Source organism: Apaloderma vittatum, unplaced genomic scaffold, assembly GCF_000703405.1.
Source record: "Apaloderma vittatum isolate BGI_N311 unplaced genomic scaffold, ASM70340v1 scaffold14971, whole genome shotgun sequence".
In the NCBI taxonomy this organism is placed as follows: Eukaryota; Metazoa; Chordata; class Aves; order Trogoniformes; family Trogonidae; genus Apaloderma; species Apaloderma vittatum.
This window is the reverse complement of record NW_009699759.1, coordinates 139,118-156,501: the sequence shown is the minus strand read 5'-3', so window position 1 is coordinate 156,501 and position 17,384 is coordinate 139,118. Positions and strand designations below refer to the sequence as shown.

General features: G+C 38.8%; 1 protein-coding gene across 2 annotated transcripts in view; it reads left to right on the top strand.

The window, feature by feature from the left end:
• LOC104280769 (chromosome unknown open reading frame, human C15orf41) overlaps window positions 1–17,384 on the top strand; it is a 118,265-nt gene that overhangs the window by 232 nt on the left and 100,649 nt on the right. The window lies entirely within an intron of this gene.

Here is a 17,384-nt window from a genome sequence, read left to right as displayed (position 1 = left end):
TTAAAAAAAGTCACTTGGACACACACACGCGGTCGTCACTGGTGAGCGATACTTGGCTGAAGGTACTGCGGGAGCAGGGCGCTTCACACTCGGTGTGACCTGAGAGGTTAGCACAAAATAAAAAGCACTTTTCCGTCCCATACCACAAGTCCAAATAAAAGCTCTCAGGTTCCTTTATGCGGCTCTTTGACACCAAGGAGAGCTGGTTATGTGAATGAAGTCTGAAGGCTCAGGCCTTCTGTGGCCAAGGGTGGAATGTGGCCTGCAGCGCTGCTGCCCCGGGCCTTAGGGAGAAGGGGCTTTCTGCACCTGTAAGTCTTTACGTGGTCCTCCTCTGCAGCTGAAGGCAGGAAAAGACATCATCTTCTTATCTGTGTGCATTCATTTGCTTCCTCACCTGGGATGCATTTGGAATTGTCGAAGACATCTGCGAAAGACCATAGGCTGGTATGGAAAGGCGTATGTGACAGAATGTGCTCCGTGCGCCGGTCCTCATTGCCAAAATTTGCTTGCTACCAGCAACGGTGGAGTGGTAAAGGACATATTGCAAGGACTTTCTCTTTTTTCAGGTTTGAGAGAAGGTTTGCTAGTGCTGAATTGGAGAGGAAACCAAACTGGGTTCTGTGGGGAAAGGAATGGTGCTGTCTCTGAAGTCGCCAGGAATTATACAGAAAACTAGTTTTTTGGCTGCTGTTCTTACTTTGATGAGAGAAGCAAGTAAAGCAAAAAAATAGTTCCCATGCTTCCTGAGTGAGCCTTGCTAGTCTTACCGGAAGTGTAGCTGAGGAAACTGACTGAAACTGTGTGTAATTTACAGTAAACAGATAAACATTAACTTCAGCCAACAGTAACTCCAGCTTTTAAACTGTCAGTGAAATCTCTTCCTTTTCAGGAAAGTGCGTAATGTAGTTAAAAATCAAGCTGAGGAAATAGCCCTGTTATGGAGAAGAAGTGATGCTAAAACAACATGGTTGGTTCAGTGAGCACGCTGAGGTGCATTCCTGGGAACCCAGCTTCCCTTGCATTGTGCTTCTGCAGCTTGGGAAACCGCTTACCCTGACAGCATATGTCTAAGGAGCTCAGATGTGGCTTTATCACTTTGTTGCTAATGAAATTAGAAGAGAGTGTTTATGTGTATATATATGTGGACACGCACACATGCTAAAGTTCTCTTTTTCTAGTCGTCTTCTAAAGCTAACCTGAAAGAAGGTTATAATTTGGATTGGTTTGCCAGGTGAGTCACTGTGTGTAGGAATCCACCTCCAACATAGGTCCATAGGCACGAGTGTAACAAGGGAAATAATTTTGTCCAAAAAAGACCAGGCCTTTCTGCTGATACATTTTACTTTTCAGTTTTCTCCTCTGATGCTGCAAAAGATCTATTGATGAATCAGTTTCAGAACTTGATGACTCCTGTAGAACTACATACTAACAACATGTAGAGTTACATGAGGAAAAAATCAAGTATTTTTTTAAAGCAGCTGACTCAGGTGTGGTGAGCACTGAAAAGCAGAGATTAGCTGTATTAGTTGCTTCCATGATTTGGTGGCTTAGCATACTGTTATCTTGTTATCCATAGTATGAGTTGAGAATGTCCTCTTCTGAATTCTGCTTGTAGGCCTTTCCTGAATTTCGTTTGCTGTAACCTCTGTTTGAATGAAGACCCTCAGAGAAAAAGTTTGAAGTACCCAAATCTGTTGGGCTCATGATTTTGAGATGCAATTAAAAAAAAAAAATACATTCCAAGGCAACTGCTTTCCTTAGAAGCAAGGGAGATGTGTGGAAATAGATATGTGTTACAATGTGAAAACTGGGTAGTCTCCATACCCTTTGTCTTGTAAGGAGGCCAGCTGCAGAGATTTGTAAACTTGTGTGCCATCCTAAGTGCAAAAGAGAAGGCTTTTTCAGTGATGTGTTTTAAAACTGTGGAGTAAGTTTCTTCTAATCTAGAACCTGTGCCATTCTATTCTAGGGTGGGAAGGATCTGACTGGACTTTTTGGCCCCTTTTTTTCTTTATGAAAACCAAAATCAAACAAACCAACCCCTCACTCCAACTTTCTAATTCAGTCTTTTAAAGAAAATATTCCAGAATCTGTCACTGCACTTGGAAGGTGATGAAGGTGTCCATAACCAATTTGTCATTATTATATGGCAACAGTTGCTGATTCAAACTGGAAAGTACTAACATCCATAATAGCTGCTTTCACCTTGCACTTCCAGTCTTTCTGTGGGAAGGATCAGTATTCCATGGGTAATACAATAAGTAGATTGAGTTTTCAAGTATTTCTGGTTGCTGCTGCCTCATAGATCATGAGAATCTCTGGATTTCTGCATTAATCTACTAAGTTGGTTTTGGGTTTTTTTTTTCTAATACTGTCTTATCTATTGGTTCCTATCTTGCCTGTTGTGTTTCTTGAAGACTCACAATTTATGCTCCTTATTTGTATAAAGTATCCAAAGTATCTTTCACACTTCATTATGGGCCTGCTCTTGTTCTGCAGTTTCTCCCTAAAAGTAGTTTGTAATTTCCATAAACCTACTACCATAATTTAGTGTGCATAGGTATACTATGTGGTGGCTACCAATGTGACCTGTGAATCTATATAACTTTTTTAATGTGGTAGTTTGGCCTTAAGTATTATTGAACTGCTTCAGCAGGTGAGATTACTGCTTCAGAAGGGTGTTGCCGTGTGATTTATTCAAGTCAAATAGTCGAAATTAAGCTGCTTCTAGTACTGTTTTTAAGTATACTGTTTATAAGTATCTTTATACAAGCATTTAGACTTCCTTATTTTTTTAGAATCTTGTAACATTACAGACAATATGGATCTACTTTGCTTAAAATCCAGTTATTTTGCAAAAATAGAAACTTGGCAATCAAATTGCCATTGTTTTTCTGTTCATGCTGAATTTTGTGTCCCATGCCTGCCAGCTGCCGGTTTATTTATTTATTCTTGAGGTATCTGTTACACGTTTAGCAGTTGTCTTCTAATGTGCTCAAGTTTAACAGCAGGATTTTTGGATGACCTGAGGATTATCAAAATGTAATTCTGAGCGCTAAGCATGATAAATCTCTGTCAGTATTGGGTCACTGATATGTAGTTCCTTTGAGCTGCTTGATGTATACACACTGAACTGATAATTCTCTGTGTTCTTTGTTGTACTTTTCTGAAGTGTACCACCTTTTCTGCGTTGTTTCTCACCTGAATTTATTTACTTACTAATAACTTGTGTTTCTCTTTGTAACTTCTGTGTTTTATTCTTCTGCCTTCTCTTTAGCCCTGGGCTCACGTTTTTCTATGGTACTATTCTTGTCAGTAAGACCTAATGTTTAAATTGGATTCCATTTTAGGACTAGTTGTAGGAAATGTAGGGTATTGCAGGAACTCTCTGCCTTTTCAGTGGTTGTTCTCTCTTAAATAGTAGTTAGACCTGCCAAAAAAAAAGCATCTTCTGTGTAAGAATCACCTTAGTGGTAAACTACCTAGAGTAGGTTAGATGTATGTTGGACATTTAAACTTTTAACTGTATCCAAAGACTATTTTAACTTGTCCAGGCAAGTCCAGCTTCTAAGAGTTTGATTCATACCCAAGCTGATATTCTAGTACTTCAGCTTAGTTGCTGCTGTGAGAAAAAGAATCTGATTTTTTTTGTATATGGCAAATACATAGTTTCACTTCAGAAACTGCCTAAAGCTTCTTACCAGTCAAACACAATTGACAAATGACTAGATCCTTCTCAAAACTATACCTTTTGCATGTTGTGCTGCGCCTCTTCCTATCCAATTCTGATTGAATACTACAGTTTACTTGACTGAATCTTCCTCTGGTCTCTACCAAGCTTTCGAAGGGTGTGAAGTTTGCTGACCCAATTCATTACAGTACTATCTTGTTTTTTAACTCTGCAGGGTTTTTCCTGGTTTAGTTCTGTTCTGAGTCTTTGAATTTCTTACACTATGTTGTGCTTGAATTGGGAATTCCAGAAACTTTCCAAAGGTGCAAGTCAGCTCGGTAGCCTTGCATCTTTTAGAGATGCCAGGACCCGTGCTTCTCAAGTTCTTGCACTGAACTGTTGTGAAATGTATTTCATTCCATCTATGACTGCTGTGTTTTTCCATAGCACAATTAGTGCAGTTTGCATTGTTTCTCTTAAAGTTGTTAAACACACCTGTAGCCCAACTTCGCTTTCAGCATCTTCACTTTTATTCCTGTAAAAGAAGTGTTCTTGTTTGAGCCTATTGGAGTGCAAACTGTGTTTATAGAGAGTTTCAAAGTACTAGGATTTCAATGTATTAGAATTTATAGCGGCTGCTCTGTGCAGGTCTTCACTTTTCTTCGGTAAATCTATTCAAAAAAGTGCTGTCCTGTTTGTGTCCCTTCTGTGAAAGCTTCCTTCCTAGTGATCAGGAAGAGCTTTTCTTACAGCAAAAGGTAAGGGAAGCAGGCATAAAGTGAGAGAATGGTCGTGTGTGAGTTCCCCATCCTTTTTTTTTTTTCCATTAAGCAAGAGAAAAACGTGATGCACAGGTTCATATTGATATACTTGATATTTGAATATGGGTTTTTGGTTTTAATAAATGTAACTTCGTGTCTGATTAATGGACTACACAGTCTTTGTTCCCAGAACATATCAAGTGATGCACGTTCTTCTGTATTCATGAGCTATCTTCTTCATTACTTAATATCACTTCAGGTTTTACAAACATTTTCAGTAATTATGTTGCTCTTTGTTCACATTACTGATAGCTTTATTAAATGACACCAGGCCTGGAAAACATCTCAGTAAGATTTTTCATTTTACAAAAATGTATCTGCATGGTAAGGTCTCCCAGTGTAAATTGGAAAATATAATCTACTTATTATTTGCTCATTTTTATCACTTTCTCACTGATACTTCATACTGAATCAAAGGCCCTAAAGAAGTTCAAATGCGTGGCATCAATGTTATTTTTTTTACCTGCTTAGGGCTGAGTTAACATTTTTTCTTTCTCTTTTCCAGTGTCATTGTTGCCTCTCTTTTTGTTTTTTAGAGTTGAGGATAAATAGGCCTCTTTCCTCTTCCACCCAGTTTTATTTCTCTTTCTTCTTTTTTTTTTTTTTCCCCCTCCATTTCTGTGTCCTGGTATCTGTTGCTAATACAACCTGGAGACTGAATCAAGGTGGAAGGTGTCCTCTGCTCTGGTGCTCCGTGGTGCTGCTCTTCCCCAGGAAGGAGAACAGTGATGCTCAGGAGCAGAAGACAGCTCACTGTCTGTGTGGATTTCTGAGCTGTAGGCTCAGGACTGAAGCACAGGGATATTAGACAAGGAAATCACACCTAGGAGCAGGCAACTTACCGGTGCGTGACCCCAGTAGGTTGCCTCTCTTCTGCCTGGAAGAGCTGCACTCTCTTCTGCCTGGAAGGGCCCTCATCATAGCAAAACTGTCATCATTCTTGTTTATTACTTGTCCTGCTCTTTCTGCTCTTTTGAGTAGTTCGTTAATTATTTTGGAAAGCAGAGGAACTAGGCTGGTTTTATTCACTGATCTAGTAAATCATAGAATCACAGAATGTCAGGGATTGGAAGGGAGCTCAAAAGATCATCTAGTCCAGCCCCCCTGCTGGAGCAGGATCATCTACAGTAGATCGCACAAGAATGTATCCAGGCAAGTTTTGAATGTCTCCAAAGAAGGAGACTCCACAACCTCCCTGGGCAGCCTGTGCCAGTGCTCTGTCACCCGCACAGTGAAAAAGCTTTTGCTGGTATTTTTGTGGAACTTTCTGTGTTCAAGCTTGTACCCGTTGCCCCTTGTCATGTGATTGGACACCACTGAAAACTTGGTACGATCCTCCTGATACTCGACCTTGACATATTTATAAACATCTATGAGGTCACCCCTCAGCCTCCTCTTCTCCAAGCTAAAGAGACCCAGCTCCTTCAGCCTTTCCTCATAAGGGAGATGTTCCACTCCCTTCATCATCTTTGTGGCTCTGGGCTGGACTCTCTCAAGCAGTTCCCTGTCTCTCTTGAGCTGACGGGCCCAAAACTGGACACAAGATTCCAGATGTGGCCTCACCAGGGCAGAGCAGAGGGGCAGGAGAACCTCTCACGACCTACCAGCTACTCCCCTTCTAATACACCCCAGGATGCCATTGGCCTTCTTGGCTACGAGGGCACATTGCTGGCTCATGGTCGTCCTGCTGTCCACTGGAACACCCCGGTCCCTTTCTCCTACGCTGCTCTCCAGCAGGTCAGTCCTCAAATCTCATTTAAAAAGTTGCCTTTGTGCCTATGAGTGCTGGAAACTTCTTTCTTTTATTGAAAATTATAAAGGCTCAATTTAAGCTCCCTCTGCTTTTCTATATTTTCACTGCTTATCTGTGAAATAAATTCATGCTCTGCCTATATAAACCACCTCGTTAATATCAGTAGACCAGGTCATGAGAGAAAAGAAAGTGGACATTAGTAGGAGATGCAGAGACTTGGAGGGAGAGGTTAAATGGCCATTGGTATATTTCTATCCTATTTTGAAATGCCAAATACTTTCCATCTTTAAATGATCTGAAACACATAGCTAAAGCAGCTATGAAAAGAGTAGAATTTTTAAGTTTTGTATTTCTTTTTTCCTCTTTGAAGTTAGACTTCAGAATAAAGAAAGCCTTACACTACTGTTTGGTTTTGTCTATTACATCTAGCAGAAATCTGATATAAGTTAGAATTTGTTATATACTTGAAGCTGCATTTGACCCTACAGCTAAACACATTGATAATAAGAGATGAGAAAGAGGTCTTGGCTTATTATTTGGAAAAAAAAATTAACAATATATGAATTTTCAGAGATGACCTACACAAGATATAGCATATTCAAAATAATCTTTAAAAGAAATAAAAAAATCACTATGGAGAGTAATTATATGAGCTCCAAACTGATACTGTCCCCTTTGGAAAGATGTTCTCTCTATTTGAACCCTTGGTGGGAAATGTGCTGTAAGATATTACAACTTGGGTAAGCTAAACCAGAGTGTGGTATAGGTTTTCTCATTTCACTTACATGCCTGAGAGCAAGCCTTAAAGAACTTGTAATTGGTTGGATTTGGTATGTCTTGCTAAGAAACTGCCTTCTTATGCTATAACCCTAAATAGGAAGGATACTAATCCTTGCCTGTACTACAAGGTGTTGCGTGACGGAAATTAACTAAATCATCATGGAACTCAGAAGATCTCTTTATCTCCCATCATTCATAACAGTAAATATAAGATACTTATTTAAAAGCTAGCTAATGACTTTCAGAGTAGAATGGGAGATATAGATTTGCTCAGTTATAGGGCTCTCCAATACTGACAGGATTTAGACAGAAAATTCGTATTTTGGCAATGCCAATTCTGAGTCTTCAGGACCTGAGTGCCTTCTGGATTGGTTTGGAAAGAGATGAAACAGGCTTTTTTCAGTTGTTGTTTGCATGTTACCTATTAATTAGAAAGTTGATAAATGTATAAGCATGTGTCAAGACGAAAGTTAGTTTTGGGGGAAGTTCGTTGTAGTTTTCTGTTACAATCTTTGTAAGTGTAGTCATCCTCTTCCTTACAAGCATTCTCACGTATGTTGTCCATCCTACCAAAACGCACGGTTATTTTAAAGGTTAGTCTTGAAGTTTTACTTGAAACACACAATGAAAATTAAGGTTGTACTTTCTGAATTCTTGAGTACTGATAAGTCTCTTCCTTCTTTCTTAAGCTTTTCCCCTTCCAGTATAGGAAATGCTGCCATATGGGAGTGCAGTTCATTTTATTAAAAAAAAAATAAAATTACACAGAACACAACTTACTAAACTTGTGAAATTTATTTTGGCTGAGTAAAGGGAAAGCCTTTTTGGCCCTGAGGAATTTATAGAAACCACTTAGAAGCCAGTCTTAATACAATGATTGGAGGGGACCTCGTAAAGCAGATGTGGAGATTATTTCCCTATAATTTGAAAATGCATTCTGAGTCTCTTGTAGCTGTGTGTTAAGTGCTCTTGTTTAATACAGAAGAAAAGGAAGATGGAGGCAGAAAAAGAAAGAAGGAGAAAAAAAAGAAAGAAAATACAGAAAAAGGTGTAGACGAGGAAAAAGAGAGAAAATGCAAGAGTTAAAAAAAAAGAAAAAGAAAGGGAGGAAAGGGGAAAATGGGAAAAGAGAAAGAGAAGGGGGGGAAAAAAGAAAGGGACCTAAGAAAAAAAGAAAAGGAAAGAAAGAGAACGAAAGAAAATCCTCTAAAATGTGAAAGCTAGGGGAGTTGGCTTGGTCACAGTGCACATAATGAAGTTAAATTTGATTATGCTTTTTGCGACTTCACAAATTCCATGGTTGTATTAATCAACATTAGCATAGGAATGTAAGTCTTGTGCCACTGTTTTTTCTAAGTATTTCAGTCTAAAGCAAGCCTGGTGTCATCAGATAGGCCAACAGATGTCTGTAGATTTAAGGGGCAGATTATGGTAGTTGTTAGAAGGATGAAGTGGAAGTTTTAACACTAAACATATGTGCATTTTAATTGACTTGTGGATTTCAAGATACCCTTGTGTTCATGTTGTTTATGCTTAAGGACAATGATGATAAAAATTGTAATTCTTGATTGTATTTTGGAAACAGGTCCATTCTGTGTCATTCTTCTGAAGCCTGGAAACAACTGTAGGTTTAAGCTTTATGAGCAGAGGAGATTTGCGACATCAGAGGGGAAAATATTTTATTCATGTGTTGTTTTGGGGACAGTCATATTCTAGGCTATATTACAATGGCACGATAAATTGCTGAATACACTGTCTGCTGAATATGACCTCACCCTGAAAAATTTGATGCATTAGAGTAGGAAAGGTTGGAATATATCAACCTTGGCTGACAAGGGACTTTGAATTTTGACCTAACGCAGATGACCTTTGTGTGCAATAAAAGTGAGTTTAATCTCCAGGTCAAGGTTGAGGTGAATGGTAGGGCAATGTGGATTGGTTTGCTCTGGCTATGGCTGGATCACACCTAGCAAGCACAAAAATCAAAGGTCTTTGCATTTCAGAGAAAACAAATGCTTATTTACCTAAAGTTTACTCATATATGTTCATACCACTTTCAAAAACCATGCTGAACTGTAGACAGTTTCAGCAGCTGTGGACTAAGCTCAGTGTTTCAGAGTAAGAAGTGTGAGGTATGTATATTCCGCTCCTATAGATCATTGAATAGGTAAGCTAAATAAAATTTCCCCTCTAGCATGTAGAATAAAGACTGTCAAGTGTATTGCCGCACTATGAAAAGGGTGAAATCTAGAAACTTTATTTCTCTGACAGCCAACCAGTCTTTGGAACACTGGAAGTTTATTCCTAAGTGGCTTATGCTTTTAGGAGGAATACAATTAAGAGAGCTCTGATATGTTTCACTAGGCAAATATAAAGAAAATGGGTTCTTTTGAGCACTCCCGTGGTGTAAAAGGTATTTGATCAAAGAAGCTAAGTTACAAAATGTTTTGGGGGTTGTCTAGGTTACATGATAAAGACGTATAGGTTAATTTAAATAAGAGATTGTTGTGTTTTATACTTGTCACAAACAAAATCTTTATTTTCACCTAGCTGGTATTCCAGGAGTGCAATTTTACTAACATGCTAACAGCACATACCCTGAATACTTCACAGAGATAAAGAGTGGTAGCAGCAGTGCAGTTGGAACGAGGGACTTCTCTTTAAATCAGCCAGGAAAAAAAAAAGTTTGAGACTAATGGAAAGAACCTCTACTCCTTTAATAGAGCCTGCAAAATATATTCTCCAGGACTGATCAGCTCTGAAGGCTCTAGAGGTTTGATGATTGGAATGGCAGGAAATCGCACTTTCAGGACATAACGAATTGACTAGGCCATCCATCATTCGTTAGCATGCGCTGAAACACTGGGTTTGTGTGCAGAGGTCTGTGATTTAGTAAATACTTGGGAGATGAATAGAGCTTACACACAAGGGAAGATATTGCTGTCCTTCAGCAGCCTTAGACACAGATCCCTGCTGAGAAGGCCGTCTGACAGCAGCTCATCAGTAACTGGCCTGTCACAGTCAGTGATGCCCACCAGCCATCCCCAGTATATTAAATGCATTTTTAATATCTGCTTCAGTAGATTTAATGAAGAAAATTTAGTTTCCATACTCTGATCACTGCTTCCTCAAGTGTTTTAAAGCATTGAGTGAAACACTTCTGAGAAAGGAACTGTGCTAATACCTGGAGGAGTTGATTGAAAATGAAAGCAAAGAAGAATGCATACAGGAATGCTAGTATCCAAACAGTTCCCTTAAAGTAAAACAAAAATCTTTGGAAAAAGCTGTGATCTTCTTAGACACAATTGACCATCCTGCAGCAGGCTGTACAGCGGTTGAAGGGCAGTGCTGGAAGAGGTGTGTGCACAGGGGTTCTCTTTAGTGTGGCTGGGTTTGCCAAAATGCATAATTGTGATTCCTGTGTTTTTCTGATGTCAGTACTTGCATCAGGTCATCGTACTGTCCGGATTTCAGAGTCCTGAAAGGAAGGCAGCTATGAGTGGAAGGAAGGGAATAGATAACGTTTTTAGTAACTAACAGGGATATTGAGTTGGTTTTGGCATTCTTGCGAGGGATACAGTTGGTGAAAGTCATTGTAACGTTCCATGGTGTTGTTTAAACTGATGCATGAAACTAATAATAAGATACAATGGAAAATAAAACTTTTGCTATTTTTATAACTTAGTAGGCTTATTGAAAGTTAACTCAATACTGACATTCTCTTTGTAATAATTGCATGGAAGAAACTCTGTAGCAAATGATAAGATCTCTTGCTGTCCATATATATAGATGAACTTTATAGCTGAATTTCCTGGGAACTTTGAGGGAAAACTTCTGTTTACATAAAAGCAAATATGTTGATTTTCATTTTCTAATGAGATTCAGTGCTTATGATATTTACTTCAAGTCAGCAAGACAAAGAACTTGATCTTGTTGCAAACATCTATATGAAACATTCACTTCTTGAGCTTTTTTTTCCCTCAGGAATCCATTCTGTGTTCACAGAAGAGAAAGCAAGTGCCAAATGAGACCTATAAATTTGATTCTTGTATGTGTCAAAACAGTAATGTATTAAATGCATATTATTATAAAAATTTAGGACATGTCCTAAACACTTACATTTTTATAACACATGACAATATTAAATAATACATTTTCTTGTTAGCATCTGTTTGCTGTCATTTGTTGGCAGGACCTGTGATTTATTACTTAAATTAATGACTACAACCATTTTTGGTCCTGATATATGCCCCATAGCTTATCCTATTGCTTAGTAAAATAACATACATGCTTTCATGAGAGTAATTTTTTAATTGTTTGTTCTTTTAAGTTCCTGATGACAATACCGTATCTCGTTGCCTTGTGGAAGTCTCAGAAGCTTGTATGGTACTTCAAACTGAATGAAATAATCGTAAGGATTAATTTCTGTAGGAAAATGGAATACGTACTAGAATTGTCTTCTAAGACAAGCCTGATAGAGTTACTGAAAAAACCAAGAGCACTGGAAGTAGGGTGTTTTCTTCAGATCCAGTGATGGTTAAAAGCCTTGTTCATTTGTTTGTTTGACTGATTGGTACCACACATCTAGATTTCAAACTCCCGTTGGCGTGCGAAGATTTCATGCTCTATCATTAGTTTTCAGCTTGTATTTCATGGAGTCCTTGTTGTCCATGGACTTCAAATGAAGAATTCAAAGTGAGTGAACTTCTTGTCAGCAGACTTAAATTTGCCAAACAGGACTCTGCACCTGCTGTAGGAAAAAACAGTTTGGTTTGTGAACCCCTTAGGTCAAAAACTTCTGCTTTGTCAGCAGCTAAAGCATTTTTATGTATCTGAAGGTTCCTCTTCCTACATGTTTTGTTGTTGTGGTTTTTTTTGATTCTACAGTCTATAACATTTTGAATGTGGTAGTAATATGAATGGGGATATATTATCCCTTCTAGTGCACACTCCAGAATATCCAGTAGCCTGATTGATAGTGACAGTCTCATTGCTTTCTGCTGGAGAATTCTTGAACTTCAGTCCCCTGTTTTATCCTTCCCATCCAAATAGGATAGTTCAGTGTTGCTGTCCATCCAAATTGGCAAAATGGCTTCAGGTCAAGATGTGGTGCTGAAGAGGGCTTTTACTTTGGGGGAAGTGTCCTCTATTTGCATATCTGTATCTAGTCCTATAAGATCTTGGAAGCATTTCATAGCATACATTCCCAGATACCTCCAGAAGGTTCAACACTGAATAAAAATGTCCTAAGGTAGTACACATTCTTCTTCCAGAGAAAGCAGAATGTTGTCAAATACTGCTTTGAATAAGACCTGTGTGATAGCAATGGAAGTCTCGTGTGTAATTGTTGAAGTTTAAGGCTGAGCCAGCCACTAAACTCTGACAGATGCTCTCTATGATGCCCTCAGCACTCTCCCAGGGGAGGATAACAGAAGAAGCAGGGAGAGAGACTTTGAGATTGGAAAAAAGCTTGAATCAGTTTAATGAAAAAGAAAATAATACTAACAATAACAATGAACCATGGAATCATAGAATGGCCTAGGCTAGAAGGGACCTTAGAGATCATTTTAATCCAGCCTCCCTGTCACCAGGGATGCCACCTCTTGACTAGATCTGGCAACACATGGGGACCAAACGGGACTCGAATACATCTATATTCAGATACATATAGTATGCAAATATATTCAAAGCTACAAAAGAATATGTTAATACAGAACCCATGCCTTCTGGATGGCAACTAGGCCATGAGTGGACAAGTCTCAGATTGGAGCAACGAAGCCCAGAGTCCCGATGACAGTCCAAAAAAACCAGAAAAGGAAGCCATGGAGCAGCCGTGCTGTTCCCACCCCAGAGAGGCAGGGGAAGGCAACCTGTCCCAATGAATGGTGCTCCTCTGCAGTATGGAAACAGGAGGCAGGAGCTCCAGCAGGCTGGGGAGAGATGACAAACAGCCCTCAACAACCCTCCCAGCACAGCAGCACCAAAGGCCCCAGGGCTCTTCTCAGGGGCCCTTTTATACTGATCACATGGGAAGGAACACTGTGATTGGTCTGTTTGGGTCACCTGACCCATCCTCTCCTCCCCACAGGCACAGCTGTGATTCCCCCACTGGGACTGCCCTGTGTGCCAGGAGCCCCAGAGAGCTTTGTCCTGGGGCTCTCAAACCAGGGCTGTAACACAGCCTGTTGGAAACTGTTTCAAAGACAACATAAAAACCATGTCCAAAATTGAGTCAGTTCTGAGACTGAATTAATGTAAGGGGTCTTCTGGAGTTCCTCATTGTTAATTGAGGATCCAGGTAGCAATGCTGACCCAAGGTATCTCTATTTCTGTTTGTGGTTGGCTAGGAGATGGATGAACTTCTTATCAGTCCACTATTGGTACTGATAATGTCCATTTCTTTGTTGCACTTCTGTGGAATGCAGATGCGCATTATGAGGCTACAGCTGGTGGAAAGTACGATAACCCATAGCCAGAGAGTGAGGGTAGGTTCCTACAGATGAAAAGGCTATTGAACATTAGCCATTTCCAGCATTAATATAAAATGCATGTTGTCAGTGCAGCTGTCCTTCAGCTTTCAACACAGCTGAGCAATGTGTCTTCCTCAGCAAGCACATTATCTGGGATACACAAAAGATAAAAAGATAAAAATAACTCATAAGCTAGATTTCTGGTTCTTACAGAGCTTAAAGAGGAAGATTTGCTTTGACTAGTTGGCAGGTACTCCAACAGGCCAAGCAAGTCCCGTTCCAAATGCAGCGTTTAATGACCTCATTGCAATGAGTTATCTGACACAGGAATATATTTTCCTTTATCCTATTATTAGAAACAAGAGAATTTAATTATTGGCCATTTTTTGTCTCATTAATAGTGTGTTCCTTTGACATCAATGGTCTGAGAGAGAGAAAGGAGAATGGTCCCTTATGAAATAAGCGCATGGTTTCAGTCTAAATATTTTTCTAGCTGTATCTATCCATTTGGTATATCCTCCAAGTGCATAGTGTTTTTTTTCCAAACAAATCCTACTGGTTGCCGAGGAACTATTACCCACAGGTTTCCTGCTTACACGTTTTGTTTTAATTTACTGTTTAGACACAGGTCTCACCAATGACTAGCAATCATTCTTACACATACTTATTTTTGTGATTTTTGAGGTTTCTGGATAGAGAATTTTGTCCATTTGTCTGGGTGTAGATGCTTGCCATTCTAGTTCTCAATTTTAAAATACTATTCAAATGTTTCAGCTGCTGTGTAGAAATTAATATATTTCTATGTAGACAGATTTGGATTAGTCAATATGTATCACATTAATTGTTTGCTTTAGTTTATTTTGTAGTTCTTGACTCTTTAGACTCTTTATCAAGGGAAAATATATATATATATATATATGTAAAGATCCCTTGAGATAGATATATATGTGTATATATACATCTAAGTGGAGCTTTGCATTAGTGGATCAGGATATGTACTGAAATAACCAGCTAAAATTATTAAAGTACGCAGTGGAAAGCAACATGCTTAGTTTAATGTGCGTCTGAATATTAAGTGCAGGTAAAATGGTATATAGACATGAAGCCATTTGTTATATTTTAGTATATGAAGCAATAGCTGTGTAAACCTCAACCTCGTAATTTTGCAAGTTCCACTTTATCATGTAGCTGTAAAAGGTAATCAAAATAAATCATGGATGATGAAGAAGCATTTTCTAGGGTTTTCTGTATGCTTTCAGAGGTGGCACTTGATCCATGAAATTTTAGTAAGCGTATTAAATAATACAATATGATGTGCAACGTGTCAGGTCTGATAAATTATTTTGTATAGGACATTTATACAACATATGGTGAGCTGCTATGTGAACAGCTTAATGACTAAATTATGTTAATCTTTCTTGCCATATTTACTTTTCATTTAAAAAAAATGGCGTTTTCAAATTTTTATTTCACTTTTTCGTTCGTGGGTGGATACAAGAAAGGTGTAGGTCATCTCCAAGAAGCCGTGACAGTGATCCAAGGTTCCTCAGCTGTGCAGTGTACATAACACAGATGTTGGGAGAGTCATCTGTCAGCTATGCCTCTCCTATGGAGTTAAAGTTCTAGGGGGAAAAGAATTCGACACAGTGCTGTCACTGTTACATTTTCACAATAGAAGAGCATGCAAATATTCAACCTCCTGCTTAGCAGTAGTGCCCTGTCTAATGTCTGTGCTGGTTAGAATAAAAAAATAGTGGGTGCATCTAGGGCTCATGGATCTGACAAAGGTCATGCTATGCTGGGCATTTGAATTGGAAATTGTCTGGACTTAGATTTTATAAAGCTCCCACTGTTGTCGGGGAAAATTTCAGCAGGGTTTTGTCCCTAGAGAGGCCTCTTAGGCCCTTTTCTGTCCTATGAATGAATTTAGATGTGAGGGTTTCTCCTGCCTTAAAACTGTTAAGTTCATTTTGCATACATCCCCAGAGAGAAAAACTGGCAGATGCTTTTGTCTTGGAAGTGTTTAAAAGAAAACTGCAGAACAGGAACAAGGGAGAGAAGGGGCCCTGTGTGGAGTCCCAGAACATTTTGGAAATGGCCAATATGCAGTTTTCATCAGTACTAAGGCGGGGCGCAATATGGTGCCTGTAGCTCACTAGGGAATATGAATGTTGATTAAGCATACTCCCAGGCTTTGAAATCCTGAAAGCGGTGTCAGAATAATGGATGTTGAGCAAATGTCAAGCATTTGTTAATTTCTCTGTTATTTGGAGTTTATCTACCATGATCAATCAAATAAACTAGTGCTTCTCTGTTGTGGCATGTGTCATTGATATGGTGATTAGGTGGCTAGAGAGGCCTTCTGCCTTTTTTTTTTAAATAAATCCAGGTAACAGATTATGTATGAACAGCCATAACTTTAAGTTAAAGATTTGTTTGCAATTGGTTTAGTAGAAAGTGGTGCATTAACAGAATACTTTTGGGTACTGAGAGAAAAAAGTGTTTGCGTATCTGCTGTGCTAAAAAGTACATTCATGCCGTTTTTTCCCCCTTCTGGCCTTAAAGCTTTACTCTTGTGGGAAAAGAGAAATTGCTTCTAAATGAAAGTTGATAGAAGAAACTTTTAGTTATTCTTAAAAGGAGAAGTTTGAAAACACGGGATATCCTCCCCATATTAGTATTAATTTATGGCTTAGCTTCCTTCTGAGTCTTTTGGTTTCTATAAACCAGGTCTCAACATCTCCAGTTTTGATTGGGAAACATAGTCAAATGGCCTTTAGTTAAAAGGAGAGGGGGTGACTGACTTTTTAAAATAATACACTTCTATAAGAATATAGAGAGAAGTTCTTAGTTACTAACATGCAGAAATGTAAACAGTCTGTAACAGTTCAGAATATTTTTTTTCTCCAACTTCTCAATTTCCAGTCTTATGATGTCCTAGTTCTGCTAATTTGTCACTATTATAAGTTAGGAAGTTTACAAAGACCTGATATTTAAATGTGAAGAACAAATAAAACATAATCTGAAGGAGAAAAAGGCACTATGGCCTTTGCTGCTTTACTATAACATATAAAGACTTTAAAATGAGAAATGGTAGGGTTGGGCTGTTTGGTGTGAGGCGTTTTTGAAAGCTGCCTGGAGGATAAAAACAGTCAAATTTCACTGAATTCCAGTGAATTTTAGTTGCAACCTTCTCATGGATTTTTTTTTATTTTTGCAAAGTCTAGTCCTTATGTGCTTAATGGAAGGATGACCGTATATATTTTATTATGTTTTTGACAACTCCCGGAAATTTAAGAAGTGTGAATGAGTCATGCCATATGACTTGACATACATTGAGGTCATCTTCAGTTTATTTTAACATACATCAAACGTTTGGTGTTGAGCTAGTTGTCCTTCTTCCTTGGCTTCCACATTTATTTCCAAGGCCTCTGGGCCCATTCTGCCAAGATTGTCAAATTTTGGAGCTTAACGAAGGTGATGCTATATGTTGAACCTATTGACTGTTTCTATCGGAGATGGCTCTGTTCAGTTAGTACATGGAATAAGAGTACTCCTAGAAACCCAACCTTGTCTGGGGCATACAGGAAGCAAAGCGTACAGTCATTGTATGAATTTTCAGAGCAGTGCGAAGAATGAAAAAACATTTCCCCTGGAAACAGGAGGAAGGGAAAGGAAAATCCTGTTGGTAGGAGTTGAAAAGAAGGTTAGAGAAGTTTTAGCATAGAATAATGTAATGTTGTGATCACCTCTTGTCACATGTTCTCTTCATATTGCCTGCCAGCTACAGGTAGACAACTTTTTTAAAAGAGTGCTGGAAGACCACTAGTAAAAACAAACGGCTGGGTTTCCTTCTTAGTGCATTTCTGCCATCTTTGCCGTAGGAG